We start from the raw sequence: 17,075 nt of genomic DNA on the forward strand, positions 1-17,075 counted from the left end.
TTTCAGAAATATTTCAGTCATTGTTGGAATTATAACACTTACTGACTCTTGATTGAATTAATTGTGCATCACTGTAATACATAATGAGAAACAATTGGTCCTGGAAAACTTTTAGCTTAGTCCCACTTGAAAATGTTGAGTGCCCTTGTTGGTTGCCGAGAGAGGTTATGGATGCCCTCTCCCTAGAGGTGCTCAGGACCAGGCTGGATGGGGCTTTGAGCAACCTGGTCTAGTGGGAGGTGTTCCTGCCTATAGCAGGGTTTGGAACTAGGTGATCTTAAAGGTCCCTTCCAACACAAACCATTCTATGATTCTATGAAACTCTGGCCTGTCTTTGGCACGATGATGCTGACAGCGACAAACCCCAGTCTAAAAGCCTAATGTGTCCCCATGCAGGACCTAGAAATCTTCAAGCCTCTAAGTGAGATTGGCAAATTTGACTTCTGGACTTTCAGGCATTGCAGCGCTGCCTGTCACACTTCCCTGTGCTCAATGCCTGCCTTAGCGGATTCCGGCTCACTCAGCATGCACATATGCACAGGCACACATCTTTGTGCATGTGTTTGCACTTATTTCATCATTTATTTATAAAAAAAGTATTTTCAATATATCATTACATTATTAACCTGTTCTTAATACATTATGCATGTGTGGAAGAGCAAGGACAAGATTAGAAGCAACAAGTTAGCTTGAGCCCATTTCTCTGTAAACACACATAAAATATGTGATAGCGTGCTTTAAAGAGTTGGGAATTTTTGTGGAGAGGACGTTGTCAAGTGACCTAAATGGGGACTAAGTAAGCCACAAGGAACAGACACAGTGCTTGATGCAGCAGTTCATGCAGAAAGATGCGCAAGAAGGGGACAGAAGCTGCGCACATGCACTTTGTGATGGTGATGATGTGCTACAAGGCACAATGCCTAGTGCTCACTGGAGCATCTGCCACTGAAACAGCAGAGTCCTCAATCTAGAGTGAGCTCCCATGGGAGGATATTAGCTGGGGGCTCTGGGTTGCCCTGTTCCTTCTGGATTCTGGATGCTGGAACAGACTGTAGGTGATACAAAACTAGTAGAAGTATCTGATGGTCCAGACACATGTGCTGCCATTAAGATGGGCACTGAATGGCTGGAGAAATGGGTAGAAAGTCATGTGAAGCTCTAAGAAAATGTCAAGTCCAATGTCTGGGAATGAATTTCTCTAGGCATCAATACAGGTTGGGGACTGACTGGCTGGAAAGCAGTTTGGTAGAAGAGGACTCAAACAGTCTGGTGAACACCAAGCTGACCATGAGACAACAATATGCATTTGTCACTCAGAAGGCTGATAGTAACCTGGGCTGCAATAGGCAGTATGAGGGCTGCTGGAGAAGGTTCAGGGTATGGCCAAAAAACATAAACACCAGATGGGGAGAATAAAGAAAACAGAACCAGACTCTGGTTGATTGTGCCCAGTGACAGAACAGACAGCATGGGCACAAACTGAAATACAGAATATCATTTAAACATAAAAAAAAGCTTTATTTCTGTGTTAGTGATCAATCACTGCAGCAGGTTGCCCAGAGGGACTGTGGAGGCTCTGTACATGGAGATCTTCAAAAGCCATCTGGACACAGTCCTGGGTAATCTGCTCTGGATGAACCTACCTGAGTAGAGGTTGAATTGGAAGGGACCTCAAGTATTGTGCTTCAGCACACTCTCTCCGTAAGGAACTGACATCTAGTCTAAATCTCCCTTCATTTGGTTTAAAACCATTCCCGCGTTGTCTTGCCAGTGGATATTTGGGTGGTTGAAATCCTCCTTGCAGTCTATCCACTCCTTAACATAGAAGGTGACTCCCTCTCCCCTCTTACCTTGCCTATCCCTTCTAAAAATCTTATAGCCCTTAATGGTGGTGTTCCAGTTATGTGAATTATCCCACTTTTCCATGATATCAATAAGATCAAAGTTTTCCAAGTGCACCACGATTTCCATCTCCCCTTGCTTATTTCCCATGCTGTGTGCACTGACATAGAGGCACTTCAGCATTTTGAATGTGGACTGACAATTCAGACGCACTGCCTTTCCAGATGAGACCTTTCACAAACCTGCAGGACAAATCTGAGTCAGGAAAATAAGGATTAGAAAAAATCAGGCAATGACAGATAATTACAAATTAACAATGGTTTTCAGACAAAACATACTTTTCTGCATTAATGCAGAAGGCTGTTTGCTAAAATTAAGAGTTTTACTAAAAGGTACATTTTTGCATATTCAGCATTCTGGTAAGAGCATTCTTTTTTGGTCAGTGAGAGTTTCCAGTTAATACTCCATATTCAACTAAGAAAAAAAGATGATGTCTTGCAATTTTAGAAAAATTCCAAGCAATTCAAGCTCACTTGGCAGGGATTTTTTCCAACAGCTAAGAAAGTATCCAGTTTTGAGTCAGCAATGTAAGCCTTGTCTGCAGCCGGGAGCTTTAAATATTTAAGTGGAGTTCACCAGGCAGTGAGTTACTACAGGCTTGGAGAATTACCAGAAGGAATGCAGAAACTGTCAAAGCATCTGTTTTCCAGCACTTGCATCTGTAAAAGCTTTTTTAAAGAGTTGAGCTCAGAGTACAGTACCACGGATAGGGAAGCAGAGACTACCATTTCACCATTTTCTTTCTCTATTCTGTTTGCAGTTTATCTGTAGTTATACCTCTATGACAGTGCTTTCAGTTATGATTCTAGCTCAGCTCAATTTATTTTCCTCTCCTATGTTGCATGATCTATTTTATTTTTGTTTCTCCCCTTCTTCCCATTGCATCACTTACTTTTAAAGCTAGGTACATGCTACACTTCTGATTTTTATCTGAATCATCTCCATCCCCGATGCAACATTTCCAGCTTTTTTACTACATCTTCAAAATCTCTCTTCCTGCTATATGAAGGATCATCCAGGAACAAACAGAAAGCTGATGCCTATTCCATCTCTGCCTAAATCCTCTGAACGATGCAAAGACAGCAGTTGTATGTGGGAAGCTTCAACATGAGATGTAGCACAGTAAAATAGTATTGTATGACCGTTTGAGATTGAAAGTAAAGTGAGGAGTTCAAGAATTAAAAGAAAAGAGAGTCACAGATGCTTGTGGGAAAAAGAAGAAAAATAAAGGAAAAAACCTGTAGGGATCAGGATTGCCTGTGGGGACACATTTTGAAGAGGAAGAGATGTGAGTAAAATGGGGACTAACAAAGAGAATTATTCCCATCTGCCTTTCATCTGGTATGGAAAAAAGGCCCGTGTACTCCTAGGCATGTTGTCAGATGAAAAGTAGTTCAGAATTGGAAGGAAAAATGATGACAGATTTACAACATTGTTATTAGAATTCGCAACCAAAGCTGCAAAGAGCCATGGGGTAACAATGAAAGGTAGCCATTGCTGACAGTGCCTAGATTTAGATTCAATACCCTGTGGAGAGAAATGCCTCTCGGTCCTGAGCACCAGGTGGATTTTTACCTTATGCTGTGTCTCACTGAAAGAATGCAAAGTTGTTTCACAGGCACTTCAATCAAGGTCTTAAATTTCCTGAGAATATCCTTTCAAACAGGCAAAAAGACATAAAAGACCAAGGAAATCTTAACAAAGCTGTGGAGTTAAATGAGTAGTTTTAATTCCTCCCACTGTCAATAATTTGCTCAGTAATTACAGTTGAAACAGTAATAAAGATAAATGATAGCTAAATTTATCTAAAAGGATAATTTTCTCCTTGAATCACACAAAGATAACCATTTGCATATGGCAAAATACTAGCATTTTCTGTTGCAGTCCTGTCATTTTTGCTGCTTTCCCAACAATGTGCAAGCCTAATTTATTTTTTATTTGTTTTTAGGAATATATATATATATATATATAAACAATCCATCTGAACTAAGGTCATTTGTGCTGCAGCCGGTTTTGTTTTATGCTGCTTTCAGCAGGAGATCCAGGAAAGCTGAAAAGAGACCAACCATTTTCTGTGCCATGTTCAATTCTCCTGGTCACAGCCACCCATAGTTTTACCAAGGAGCTGCTGGAAAGGCTTCTTCCCTTCCCTTCCCTTCCCTTCCCTTCCCTTCCCTTCCCTTCCCTTCCCTTCCCTTCCCTTCCCTTCCCTTCCCTTCCCTTCCCTTCCTTCCCTTCCCTTCCCTTCCCTTCCCTTCCCTTCCCTTCCCTTCCCTTCCCTTCCCTTCCCTTCCCTTCCCTCCCCTTCCCTCCCCTTCCCTCCCCTCCCCTCCCCTTTATCCCCTCCCCTCCCCTTTATCCCCTCCCCTCCCCTTTATCCCCTCCCCTCCCCTCCCCTCCCCTCTTCCTTCCTTCCTTCCTTCCTTCCTTCCTTCCTTCCTCTACCTATCTGTCTGTCTATCTGTCAGCTTGCATCAATTTTCTGTATTTTTATCTCCGCTTTTGTGTGACATGGTCAGTAATGAGTAAAGGCCAATTGCAGCCGACATTCAAAGACTGAATGTCTTTGCATTAAACTTGAGACCAGCCTGTTGCAAAGAGCTCTCATCTTACCTTGCAAAAGAAATAAACTAAACGCGACAGAAACTCACAGGAGCAGAAAACTCTCAGTCTGGTCTGGTTGATATTAACCACCTCACTGCCCCAGCATAATGAAACTCCAACAAATACAATGAAATTCTAGAAACCCCTAGGATTATGCAAGTGCCTCTTAAAATACAGATTTGCCCTGCCACAGACTGGTGAAAGCCAATGAAAAAACTACTGTCTGCTGCTAATGGAAAACATCAACACCTTCTTCAAAGAAGCTAGCTTGTCATGCTCCCTGAAAATAGCCATGGTTTCAAAAAGAATAAGGACGTTAGAAAAGCCACTTTACCCATTCCCCCATCTCCAGCCTGGGAAAATAACTGAGGGGCAGAGAATCAGAGCATGTGATATCTGCCAGTGTGCTTGTAACTGGGCTGTGGTAGTCTGCAAGGTCCTATAATATTACTTGGGGCAATTGATACTGATCACATCCTGAAGCTCCCACTGTTTGGCTCTTTGCAGCTTCAGAACTGAACATCATGAGTAGCATTAGTACACCTGGATTAAGTGGCATCACCACACTTTTAAATATTCCTCCTGAGTTAAGTTTCTCATGCTAAGCAATAGCCTTTCTATTCTGGAAGTTTTTTTTTTTTCTTTTTTCTGTTTTCCTTCCAGAGTTTTTAATCTTTTCAAAATATATAAAGATAATATTTGGAGTTGTGGTGGGATGGCATGTGATGCCAGGCATCAGAGAAGGATGGTGATGCACTGACGCAAACAGCCACATAATAAGATTCCTGTCTAAGATGAATCATCATCCAGAGGAAAAGCCTCTATCTCAGACTTTCCATTTCCAACCTAAATAATGCTATCTGGAAGAATAAACTAGCTGAAACACCATCCCCTACTACCATGCTTTTTCTCTTTATGAAACTGTGCAGAAGCAGATTTATTTGATGCTTGCCTGGGCAATTGATCATTGGCAGTGAAATTAATCTCATCTAGTCTAAACTGTTTCAAAATAAAGTTGTGACTTTAGCTAATCATTTAGGTTCCTGCATGCTGTAGAGACTTACAGATATTTCTGAAAAGGTGATTCATTTCACCCTGGATACTCAACAGAGGCTGGAATAATCACTGTTTGGAAGTGTCTATCCTTCTCCCCTGGCTATAGCAGAAAGCTAATTGCTAGTTTAGGAAAGTGATTAGCATTTAATTGATAGGCAAGATTAACCCCAGTACACTTTAAAAATTCTTTGGCTACATCAAGCTTAATGACTTCCTGTGAATTCTGAAATGTAATTTACACCAGGCCGGACGGTATTTTGAGCAACCTGGTCTAGTGGAAGGTACTCCTGCCCATTGCAGGGGAGTTTAAACTAGATGATCTTAAAGGTCCCTTCCAACCCAAACCATCCTATGATTGCCTAGAGGTGGAAATGAGGCTGCTTCAAGTCTGGTACAAAGAGGCAGACTTCTGCCTTGTGCTAAGCTACTGTAGCCATATTAACCATTTCTCTCAACTCCCCTCTGGGATCTAGTTCACAGCCATAACTGGTTTGAAACTTGGGTTTTATTTTTCAGTGGTCATAGTGAGCTGAATTTTACAGAAAGGGAGATAGTTCAAAAGCACTAAGAGCTGTGACACTTTTTTTTTTTCCCTACAGTTCTTCCATTTTAAGAGTTTTATGTTGAGAATGGTGGTAATTTTATACTTATTTCAGGGCATAAGATGAAACCACACACATTTAAGGCAATGACAAATCTTGCAGGATAAAGATTAGGAATGGTGCTGTATAGAGACAGGATTTTCCAGTGATCACGTTATATCCCGGATCAGTAATGTCCTGTCAGGATGGGTGCCAGTCACTCTACATTCTGCCTGTAGCCCACGGATGTCCAACCTTTTGGCCCCATTTAGTGAAGAGGAATTGTCTTGGGCCACATATAGTTAGGTCACTTGGAAAGTAACACATATTGATTGCCATGGAAACTACAACAGATACAAAGAGCACAATAACGCTGTTTGATCGAGCAAATTCTCAGCTACAAAAACATTGTTTTTCAAATTAGTTGCCACCTTTCACTATACAATTTTGCCAGTGATGAACAAGAGCCTTGCATGCTGTGGTCACACCAATCTGCACCAGTGAAGGCCTGTTGTTGCCACTGCTGAAATACACCACCTCACCTTACTCACATCCACTGTTTGGTCTCCAGAAAGGTTCAGCAAGCATCAATGAATGTCAATAGGTGCCATTTTTTCTGCATGAAGGAATTCAGTTCTTTTTGCTTCATCCACACTTCCATGTCAGACACCATTTTATCATATTGCTCCTCTGCTGCCACCTGTCACACGGCAACAACATGTAACAGACTATTGGTAAGAAGGTTCAACCTCTACTGCCATATCACAGCCACCTCTGAGATTGTGGGCCAACAGAAAAGGAGACATTACTTTCAGAGCAGACCTTGAGAAATACATAATATTGCTAATGTATATAAATGGCAACACTGTTTTGTTTTAGTTTTTTGTATTTTTTATTAAAACATAAAAAAGAGAGCAACAAAACCATAAAATTAGAGGGATGCGTGACCTTGTTTTTGTGAAACTAACATATCACTGTGGCTCCATGGCAGTGGCTGCAATTCTTAGTGAGTTCTCAAGGCGTTCCTCAGAGATTTTCATAAAACGTTAATTGTCCCATGCTTCATCCTTGAAAATAATTTTTCACAAATGTATGTACTGCCAAAAATGATGACATGAATAAGGTGTGACTGTACAGTGTAGGATATTTCTCTCTGGTAAGAGAGGGCTTGTAAAAGTCTGGTAAAGAGACATGGTCAGATTGAGTATCTGTTGAATATCTGACTGCAACTCTATACATTCCATTTGAAAAATGTATTTATGTTGACTGAAAATTGAATTACAAACACACCAAAAAACACACCAATCTTTTTGGGCAGTCTTGAAACCTGTTCTGAAATTCCTTTGTCAAAGCACAGCTGCATATTTTTTGCTGTTCACAGGACTGTGTTTAGCCAGTGTAGCAAAATGCATAAAATTATTTGCCATAACTTGTCCCATGTCCCAGTGCAGCTCAGTGTTAAGAGCGCACCGCTGTGTGGCTGTTGCTGAGCCATGTGTGTTCTCCCATGGCTGGGTTGGGCCACTCAGTGGGCAGGCCGCAGTATGAGCTGGGCCAGGCTGCATGCAGCCCACAGTCCACAGGTTGGACATGCCTGCTCCAGCCTTCTTCCTCCCACACTTCCCTTTCAGCACATCGGACTTCTCAGTGTATTTTAATAACTTTCTTTTTCGCTCCGAAAATCTGCCTTCTGTAACAACCTGCTTTGATTATTATAATTAGATGAATTCTGCAATAGCAGAATGAAGTTGCAATGGTCTCGTAATTCTCCCCACATTTCTGTGTAATGCTGGTGCTTCCTTCAGTCACTGTGCAGCGCTGAGAGAAGTGAATCGTTGACCCTTCCTTGGGGAGAGTCATATAACGCAGCCCCAGGTTTCTCTTACTGAGTTTTATAACAAGTAGTAATGTAAGAATTTATTGCTGACCTGATACATGGGAACAAAATCTTGCCACTTAATAAAGCTATTAAACACTCTGGATTTTTCCCATGTAAGAGATCAAACTTATAACATTACCCAACGTTCCCTGGCAATTCTATTCACTATTTAATACCATTGTAAAGAATCATATGGTTTGTCCATAAAATTTATAATCCTGGAAGATACTGCGTCTGGAAAGTGTTTTTATAGCAATTCAATACACGTTAGATATTACTGTCAAAGATGAAACATTGCTCTATCAGCAGTGCTTGTTAGGGAATGGCACCTGATGTATATACAGCAAAGGTTATTATATTTCCCTTTCACAGTAGAGCTTTTTAAGTCTTAACAATGGACTGGCTTTTTATAGCTGAGATTAAAGATGGGACTGTGACAAGCAGAGAGAGGTGTTTCTCTGGTTATTGAATTATCTGATGATTTAAACAGGAGGGAGAAAAGACTACATCTTCCCCCAGACTGCTGCTTCTTTTCTGTTTGTTTCTCTTCTTTTTGTTTTTTTCAAATCCCCCCCCCCCCCCAAACAATCAAATGTGAATGAATTATTCCTCTGGGAAATTTTCGACCTCCACTTTTTCCTTTATAGCTGTTACACAAAACGGGAAAAAATCTAAAAATGTATTTTTTCATGGTAGATGAAACTAGATTTGTTAAAAATGTAATTAAGCTAATAAATTTGATTTTATTTATTATTATTATTTTTAATTATAATTCTCTTGCATTAATCACTGGAACTATTTCAGTGTTAGAATTCTCCACCAGCTGAAACATTTAGATCTGTGCTGAGTGCACACTGATGAGGCACACTGGCACTGGAGGGTTCTGGTGTGGATCTCTGAGGGAAATGGAGTTTTCATGCCTTGGCAATGACATGACAGTGGGGCCGACTCTGTGGGTCTGGGTCAGTGTTGCTCCTGCTGAGGAGCTGTGGAAGAGAAGTGAAAACAAAGACAAGAGTCTGTAACAGATAGTCTAGGGCTTCAGAGAGAAGCAGCGATGTGAAGGCTGTAAAACCTGAGTGAGTGACAGCAGAGAGGAGGAAGATGGCAGCTCAGAAAGCTCAGCTACAGACCACACAGGACCGGCAGAGCCTTGTTAATGGGTGATGAACATAGTGGACAACTAGTGGACAAGGTTTGCTGTACGCTCCCATGTTACATGTAGTTCTCCCCCAAATTTTTGCAGCTGGCAGAAGATGCCTGGCTAACAGTTCCACAGACAGTGGATTACAGCTATGCTGATGCCCTCTGAAGGAGCTGATTCAGAGCAGGGTCTGTCAAGCTGCCTTCTGCCCCTTGCATTCTCACATGCAGGGGGGCCTGGTGCCCTTTCCAGGGCATGCTCCCGATCCCTCTTACTGCCACTCTTATAGCAGGTTCCAGTGAGAAAGGTGAGCCCTGCCCCAGGGCTAGCCCAGGGTGATCGTGCAGAAAAACCAAAACATAGTGGAAGAAGGTAGTCTTCCACTCTGGGCTTAGAACTAGCAATACAGCTGTCCAGATACCTACCTGCACAAAGCCTTCAGTTATCTATGCAAAAATATTAAAAGTAGGTAACATATGATGTGAATACACGCATACTTTCTAAAGCTCCACACTGATATACAAGTAGATCAGGAAGTCCCTGAACAGCCTAAGACTTCCATTGAGTCCCTGAAAGTACTTTTTGTTCCTGTGAGACATAATTCATCCCACTCCAACTACTCAAGGTAACTAGCAATGTGATGAGAGGTAACAGACTGAAGTTGTGCCAGGGGATGTTCAAGTTGGATATTAAGGAAAATATTTTTTCAGAAAGAGTGGTGAGGCAGTGGCACAGGCTGCCCAGGGAGGTGGTGGAGTCACTGTTCCTGGAAGTGTTTGAAATACATTTAGATGTGGCACTGAGGGACATGGTTAGTGGGTATGGTTGGGATGGGCTCACCATGGACTAGATGATCTTAGAGGTCTTTTCCAACCTTACCAATTCCATGATTCCATACAAGAAGCTAAAGAGATGGCATGCTGCCAAGCACTTTGCAGGGTGCTGGTGTTAACCTCTGGAAGGCCAGCATCGACTGCTCTGGGAATGCTGAGGAGACTCCTATAATTCAAACAGGTTCTCACAAGGAAAGAATGAGATTCATAGTAACTGGGACATGTCAGACTGCTTGCCACTTCATAGTTGCCCATTGTTCAGGAGCAACACACCTTTTCAGTCTTTAATACTGAATTAAAATTGATCCTGAAATAAGCATTGAGTCATTTTTTGAATGTTGTGAATACTCTTTTTCCTTTAAATTTTCTTTCCTGATTTGTTTTTAAAGTCCAAAAAATACATCTCCAAGACAGATTATTGAACAGAAAGTTGAATTAAATTTACTGATGTAACTGGAAAAAATGTAAGGCTGCAGACCTGTGGTTTCTTTAAAAGAAACATATTGGGAAAAGTTGCTAACTCTGATTGCCAGGACACTTAAAAAATGATTTTATTTCAAATTCATTTTATGAAGACTTTTAGCTTGTATTTCACTTATGAGGATGGATGGGGTGCTGTTAGTTCGTTGAAGCACAGATGCACAATTGGATAGGGAAGGCACAGGCTCTGAGAACGCCATCAGTGAGCTACCTCAGCTGGAAGCATGCAGCTCTGCTGGCATGGGAGCTCTGCTGTAGCAAAGCAACTTGCTCTCACTTTATCTGTGTTAACTTGGAAATGTCCAATGTTAACACAGCTCTATAGCATCCAGACCACAACTGGCTTATATACAGCCAGCTTAAGAACTGGGCATTTGCCAAAGTGGACATACCAAAAAAAGAACGTAACTCTGCATAATGGGTCCTTGCCATACAGATGGTCTCCCAGCTAATGATGAAGGTAGCAGCATGCTGCCGTCATTAATATTGATCCTCACGCATGTATGGCAAGTCCCAAACCACAAGACCCATCAGGAGGTCAGCAGGAGCCTGGGGCTTGGGCTTGCATCCCAGCAGAGCTGCTGCTGCAGAGCCAAGGAGGCTGCTGCAGAAGATAGGTGTCCCTCAGGTTCTACAGGCAGTAGGCAGATGGGAGGGCCAAGCAGACAAGGGTCTGGCAGCTGCATCCTGAGCACTGATCTGGCCTCTGCTAGGGCTACAGAAGGTCCACTTTTTTTTCCCAGGCAGATGTGTCATCAACCACTCTGCAACATCTGTTGAGAAGAGTGGTGTAGAGCCAGACCTGAACCCACATGTTCTTCCAGCCGCTGCAGCATAGATGGTTCTGAGAGCAAAGCGATTTGTGCCTGACTGAATAAATCTTGTGACATAGACAGAGGAATTTGTGCCTTCTGCTAATTGGACTGAAAACAGGGGAGGGAACTGTTAACTCTTCTCTGTAAAAGTAAAAGTAAAAATAATTTATTGACCCTTTTTTGCTTATACGCATTCAGTTCTGATTCTAAGATACCCTATTTGCACTGCAATTCCCAATTATATATGTATGTATGTATATTTTTTTAAGAAACATACAATCTCTTTTCTCTTTTCTCTGGATCAGGCAAATGTTTTATTATACCCACTAAGGACACTTCTGAGTTCAGACCAATATATGAATCCGCTTTCTTCACTACCAGACTTGTTCTTAACTTGGGAGAACACCAATAATTTAAATGCAAGGAGCAGTGCTGGGAATGGTTTCCAGCTCACTGTAATTACTGGCACAAAGGCAGTTAAATAGAGTTACCAATAATTCTGCTGTGAGGAGGATATAGAAAGGGAAGAAGATTCCCCTCCTCCTTCCCATCACGTATGAAAATAATTGTATTCCAAAAGGGCAGGAAATACATAAAGGTTGTTTGTTTTGTTTTGTTTTTTTTGCCTTTTAACCTGAGACCCGAGATGATATTCTCAAGAGGGCCTACAGAAACAGGGGATCAAAGTTCAGCAGTAACATAAAACTGAATGAGCAGATTTCCACTAGAGATTTAAAATGACAAAATTAAGGCCAATTAATTTAGGTCAACTAAGGAGTGTCCCAGATGTTAGCTGTGTGCCATCATTTAAGGTGGCACAAATATTGTATTTGCTGCTTTGGAGAAGCTATGTCTCTCCTAGATCCTGTGGCACATCTGCCAGCTCTTGTATATGACTCCCATGCCTTGGGGCTTCTCAAACGGCACTGGTTGGCCATGCTTAGGCACTAGTCACTTATGTTGTTACCAAGATGTCTTAGTTTTGAACCAAACTTCTTGTAGAGCATAGCATCTATTTCTTCTTTCTGAAGTTCTGAAATAATGTGGGTGGTTTTTTGTTTGTTTGTTTGTTTTTGTTGTTTTTTTTCATTCCATGCATAAATTTCACTGGAGAAGACATTCATTCATTTTCAGAAAGAGAATTTTTTTTTTTTTAAGAATAACCACCATCACTGTCAGGTCTTTGTGTGTAAAGGTCTTTGTGTGTGTCTTGTAAAATAAATTGGTAAGCATCTACAAAATAACCTGATCTGAATAAAACCAAACAAGTATTTGTCTGGAACTAACATATCTGACAAGTTCTATTTCCTTCAACAATTGAGTAATCAGATCTGGGAAGAGACAAGAGGCAGTACTTGTCACACTGATAGTACTCAGTGGAGCTTTCAGGCACCATCTCTTACAATCTTTGAAATAAACAAGGGAAATATTATTAGACTGAAACTACCACAAGTAGGTATAACAAGCCTCCAAACTCTGTTTGGAGAGTACTTAAGTTCTTTGTCACAATAGCGGCAGTGAAAGGTATCCCTCAGAGGAAAGGATGGGGTCTCTCAGGTTGAATACCACTTGGTCAGTTCTCAATCAACCCAAAGAAGCAGAAAAAGAGGGCGTTTTTATTACATTTGCAGCACAAAGCTAGATGGTAAATACACCACAGCACAAGATTAAAAACAAGCGTGGGTCTAACAAGCTGGGATTAAAAACAGACATGGTCCTGGCAAGGTGAGGACAGATAGGACGAAGCCCTCCTGAAGAGTCCACAGGGCCTGTGTTGACTGTGTTGGGTATGTCACATTACCATGGTATCATGAGAAACATAAGCACTGTATCAAGACATGAAGACCAGTGGTGTCTTTGAAAGATGACTGCTTTTATCCTTTTGCTAAAGTCTTAAAGTGAATTTTCTGTCCAGCTTTGGGCACTGCTTTGATAAAAAAAAGAAGCGTGTATCAGAGGAAAATCCTCCACAAGGAAGCAATATGGATGATAAAGATTGATTATCATCTATGGGGCAAAACAATCAACGACGGACTTTTAATCCGAATAAAGAAGAAAAATATATAAAGAGAAATAAACCAGCAGGCAATGCAATGTTGATCTTCAAGTACAAGAGAACCATTGCTGAATTTGGATGTTCATGGTATCAGAATCAGCCTCAACAAAGGTACATGAATTCAGCTTACCCACTTCATTTGTGTAGTGATATCACAACACAGTCAAAGGATTCAACTTACACTTTAAGAAGGCAAAGGATGCTATCTTCAGCATTAGAGTGCGTTTTTCATGGAGCAGCCTGAAACAGGTTGCCCAGGAAGTGTTCAAGGCCAGGTTGGATGGGGCCCTAGGCAGCCTGATCTAGTACTTGATCTAGGGATTGGCAACCTCACCTGCAGCAGGAAGGTTGGGACCTGATGATCCTTGACATCTCTTCCAATCCAAACCATTTTATGATTCTGTGATTAACATTTGGTGCTGCTTAGCTTGGGAGTGCAGCACAAGACTGGGACTGTTGCAACCACACTGAATTCACCAAGTTTCCCATGGCTACCATGATAACAAAGCATGCTAATTCAAGGAACTACTAGCTATCTGTCATGTCATGCCTCTGTCAGGAGAAAAGTATACTATTTATCAATCTTGCATTGTTGTTGGCTCATATACTTAATATTATTTTCATGTTTAGATAATACAGTGACTAAATAGGTACTATTCTTCTAGCAGGAGCTTGATGAGCTGTTCTGAGCAAGTTTAGATAACGTGTCTCTGAGGTAAGATTGCAAGAATATGATGAAAATCTGCCTTTCAGCCAGAATAAAATCACACACTGTATCATACTCCTGGCTGGAATTTCTGACTCAGGTATAATCTCAAAAATGTCAGTTCCTAAAGAGAGGGAGAAATCCTCAAAACTTGCCTTTGTCATCTGAAATCTGGGCAGAAAAACTCTTTAACTCCTACGTGATGTTAGGAAGCCAGCATTCCTCTTATTCACAACATGCACCAGGCAACTTGATAAGTCAAGCACATGTTCAGAGTTCAGGTTTTGCATTTAAACAGTTAAGACACACATATGCAATACACTGCCAAATGTACGCAACATATTCCAAGAACTCGTTAATATATGCTAATATCCCTCTGAGCATGTATGGTAGGGGCCACACTACTCCTCATATGATCAATTCTACGCAAACTAAAAGTAATTCCTGAAAATCAAAGGTTTACTTCAGCAGAAATTAGGAGGTAGAGTTCAGATTGTTTATTACAAAAATCAAAACACATTCTGACAATCCAAACACTAGCTAATAAACTGTTATTTCTTTTCACATTCACAATTTCCTTAGCCAGATAAAAGAAAACTGCTGACAGATGGTCAAAGTATCATCTTTTATAACTCCAAGCATCCAGGTTACACATTTATTTATACGTATCCTGCAGTACATCTGCAGTATCTTATCCCAGCAGCTAAACATCAGATCATTTACATTTACATAAATTCCATGCTTTAACATTATTCAGAGCACAATAATCTTACAAAGATTTTGTCAAAATCCTTCTAGATTACAGTGACTGCAGTTACATTTTACTCATATCCTCAACAGTGAGACTTCATGATGTCATGGCAGAACCTCCTCCTCATCCATCATCAAACGTCCCCACCACCTTTCCGACACATTCCATTCCATCAGCTTAGCATGAAATCATCTAGCACTCTGCCAGTGAGTGCCTGCATCTGAGCAAAAGGCAAACCAGTCCCACTGCTACATCAACCCAACACAGGTCACAGAGCCAGGGATGCAGTACCCATAGTGACATCATTTACTGGAATCCTCTGCAGGGCCAACTTAGAGCCAGATAAAAAGTTGCATTGTATTCCCATCATGCAATTAGAAGGGCCCAAGGTCTGTAAGGAGATAGGAGTAATTCCACATTCATATGGTTTGGGAAATATTTACTGAGCTAAGGCCCTGCTTGCACGTGAATTAGGATCACAGGCTGAGTGAGTTTTAAGCAGCAGACATGGACGAACGTTTTGTTCAAATGATCAAAAAATAATGAAGGTGAGGAAGCACATTGCCACAACCAGTGGAAATAAGTTAGAGTTTGAGAGTTTTCTCAATTTTAGTAATCTTTGTTGACACGAAGATCACATAGAAAAGGAGAAAGTGTCACTTTACAAAAGCTTTTCATAGTCTATTGTTTCCTGCTGCTGAATATTTCAATTTTTTCATTTTTATTTTTAATTTTTTTAGCAGAAAAAGAAAATGTTCCTAATTCCTTCTCACTTTGTTGGTATTTCAGTTCCATTATTTTCTACTGCTGCTTCTGACTCTAAGACCCCAGTCACAACAGCCACAGTGCACTTTTCCAGTGCTGTTTCAGAAGCCATTCTGATATTCTGCAAATAGGAGCCTGCCTATCCCTGACTCATCCCTTGGGTACATCACAGACCTCAGTTCTCTCCATATTCCACTTCCACTGTAACTTCAGACCCACTAAGTCCATTTGCCAAGCCTTTTCCAAAATCTCTGCATAGTTCAGGAGATTTTCTTACAGTTTCCCTTAGTTAAACTTCTGGAGCACTAATCCTTTTCCCATCAAAAAGTATTTCTTAACTTCCATCAAAAAGTATTTCTCACCTTATATTTGAGCAATTTTTTTTTTTCTGTCAGCCTGAAGATTGTCAACAGTCCTCACTGCAGCATTTCTCCTGTCTGAGTCACTTCCTTCCCTTTTATGAAGAACAAGCAGTTAGCAATACTCTGCATGTAAAGTCTTTTTCAACTGTGCACTCCATTAGTCTGAAGGATGAATCATTCCTCATCACAACATCATTAGATAAATATTCATGCTGTTTAGAGACAGATGAAAAGAAATCTATGAAAGTAAACCATACAGTGTAGAGAGGTGAGTCAGTATAAAAATTTGGAAAAAAGAATATTTACATCCATCCACAAAATATTTTTCTCTCCCCATTAAGATTTTCTGGAAGGTAGCCATCCAAAACAATCTACCATGAGTATGAAAAGGAGTTTCAGTTATCCTGCAGAAAACCAGGCCTATTTCCTTTATAGAAGATGCAAATAAATTACAGAGTAGAATAAGCACTTTTGACCCCAGCATTTGACTTACATATTAAAGAACCAGAGCTTCTCAGGTATCTCTTATACATTCCTTTTAATTTATAGTTGTTGGCTGCTTTTGCATTAGAATTGTGCTGGGGAGCATAATTAAAAAACAAAAAAAAAACAAAAAAAAATCAAACCTAACAAACCAACAAAAACCAAACAACATAAATATTTGACACAGGCAATGTGTGTTTGATATTTGTACTCATCTATCACATCAATATATGCTTACTCCAATGAGGAATGAAAAATTCAGCCATGCCAACTGGCACCTAGGGGTTTTAGTTTCAGCAGAATGTTATTTATATGAAGCTGATTAGTGAATTCAGGAAATGGTAGACAAAACCTGATGATAACGTCTATTAAAAAAAAAAGCACTAAGGATAATGCAACCATGTTAATTAATACATAGCATTTTGCAGCAAATAGATGACCAGACCAGAATTTGAAATATCTGTGCATGTGTTGCAATCAAAGGCATACAAGCACACATAATCTGCAAGAGGATTTGTTCTGTAGTGAAGTAGACGTATTTTCACTGATACACTTGAGCTGAATGGCCATTCTATGGAATAATTATTACAAATAACTTGCCTTGAAAAAATAAGGGCTGAGTGGCTAGAAGAATCTTTGGATGGCAGAATTGTCCACA

This window comes from Tetrao urogallus, assembly GCF_951394365.1.
Source record: "Tetrao urogallus genome assembly, chromosome: 1".
NCBI lineage: Eukaryota > Metazoa > Chordata > Aves > Galliformes > Phasianidae > Tetrao > Tetrao urogallus.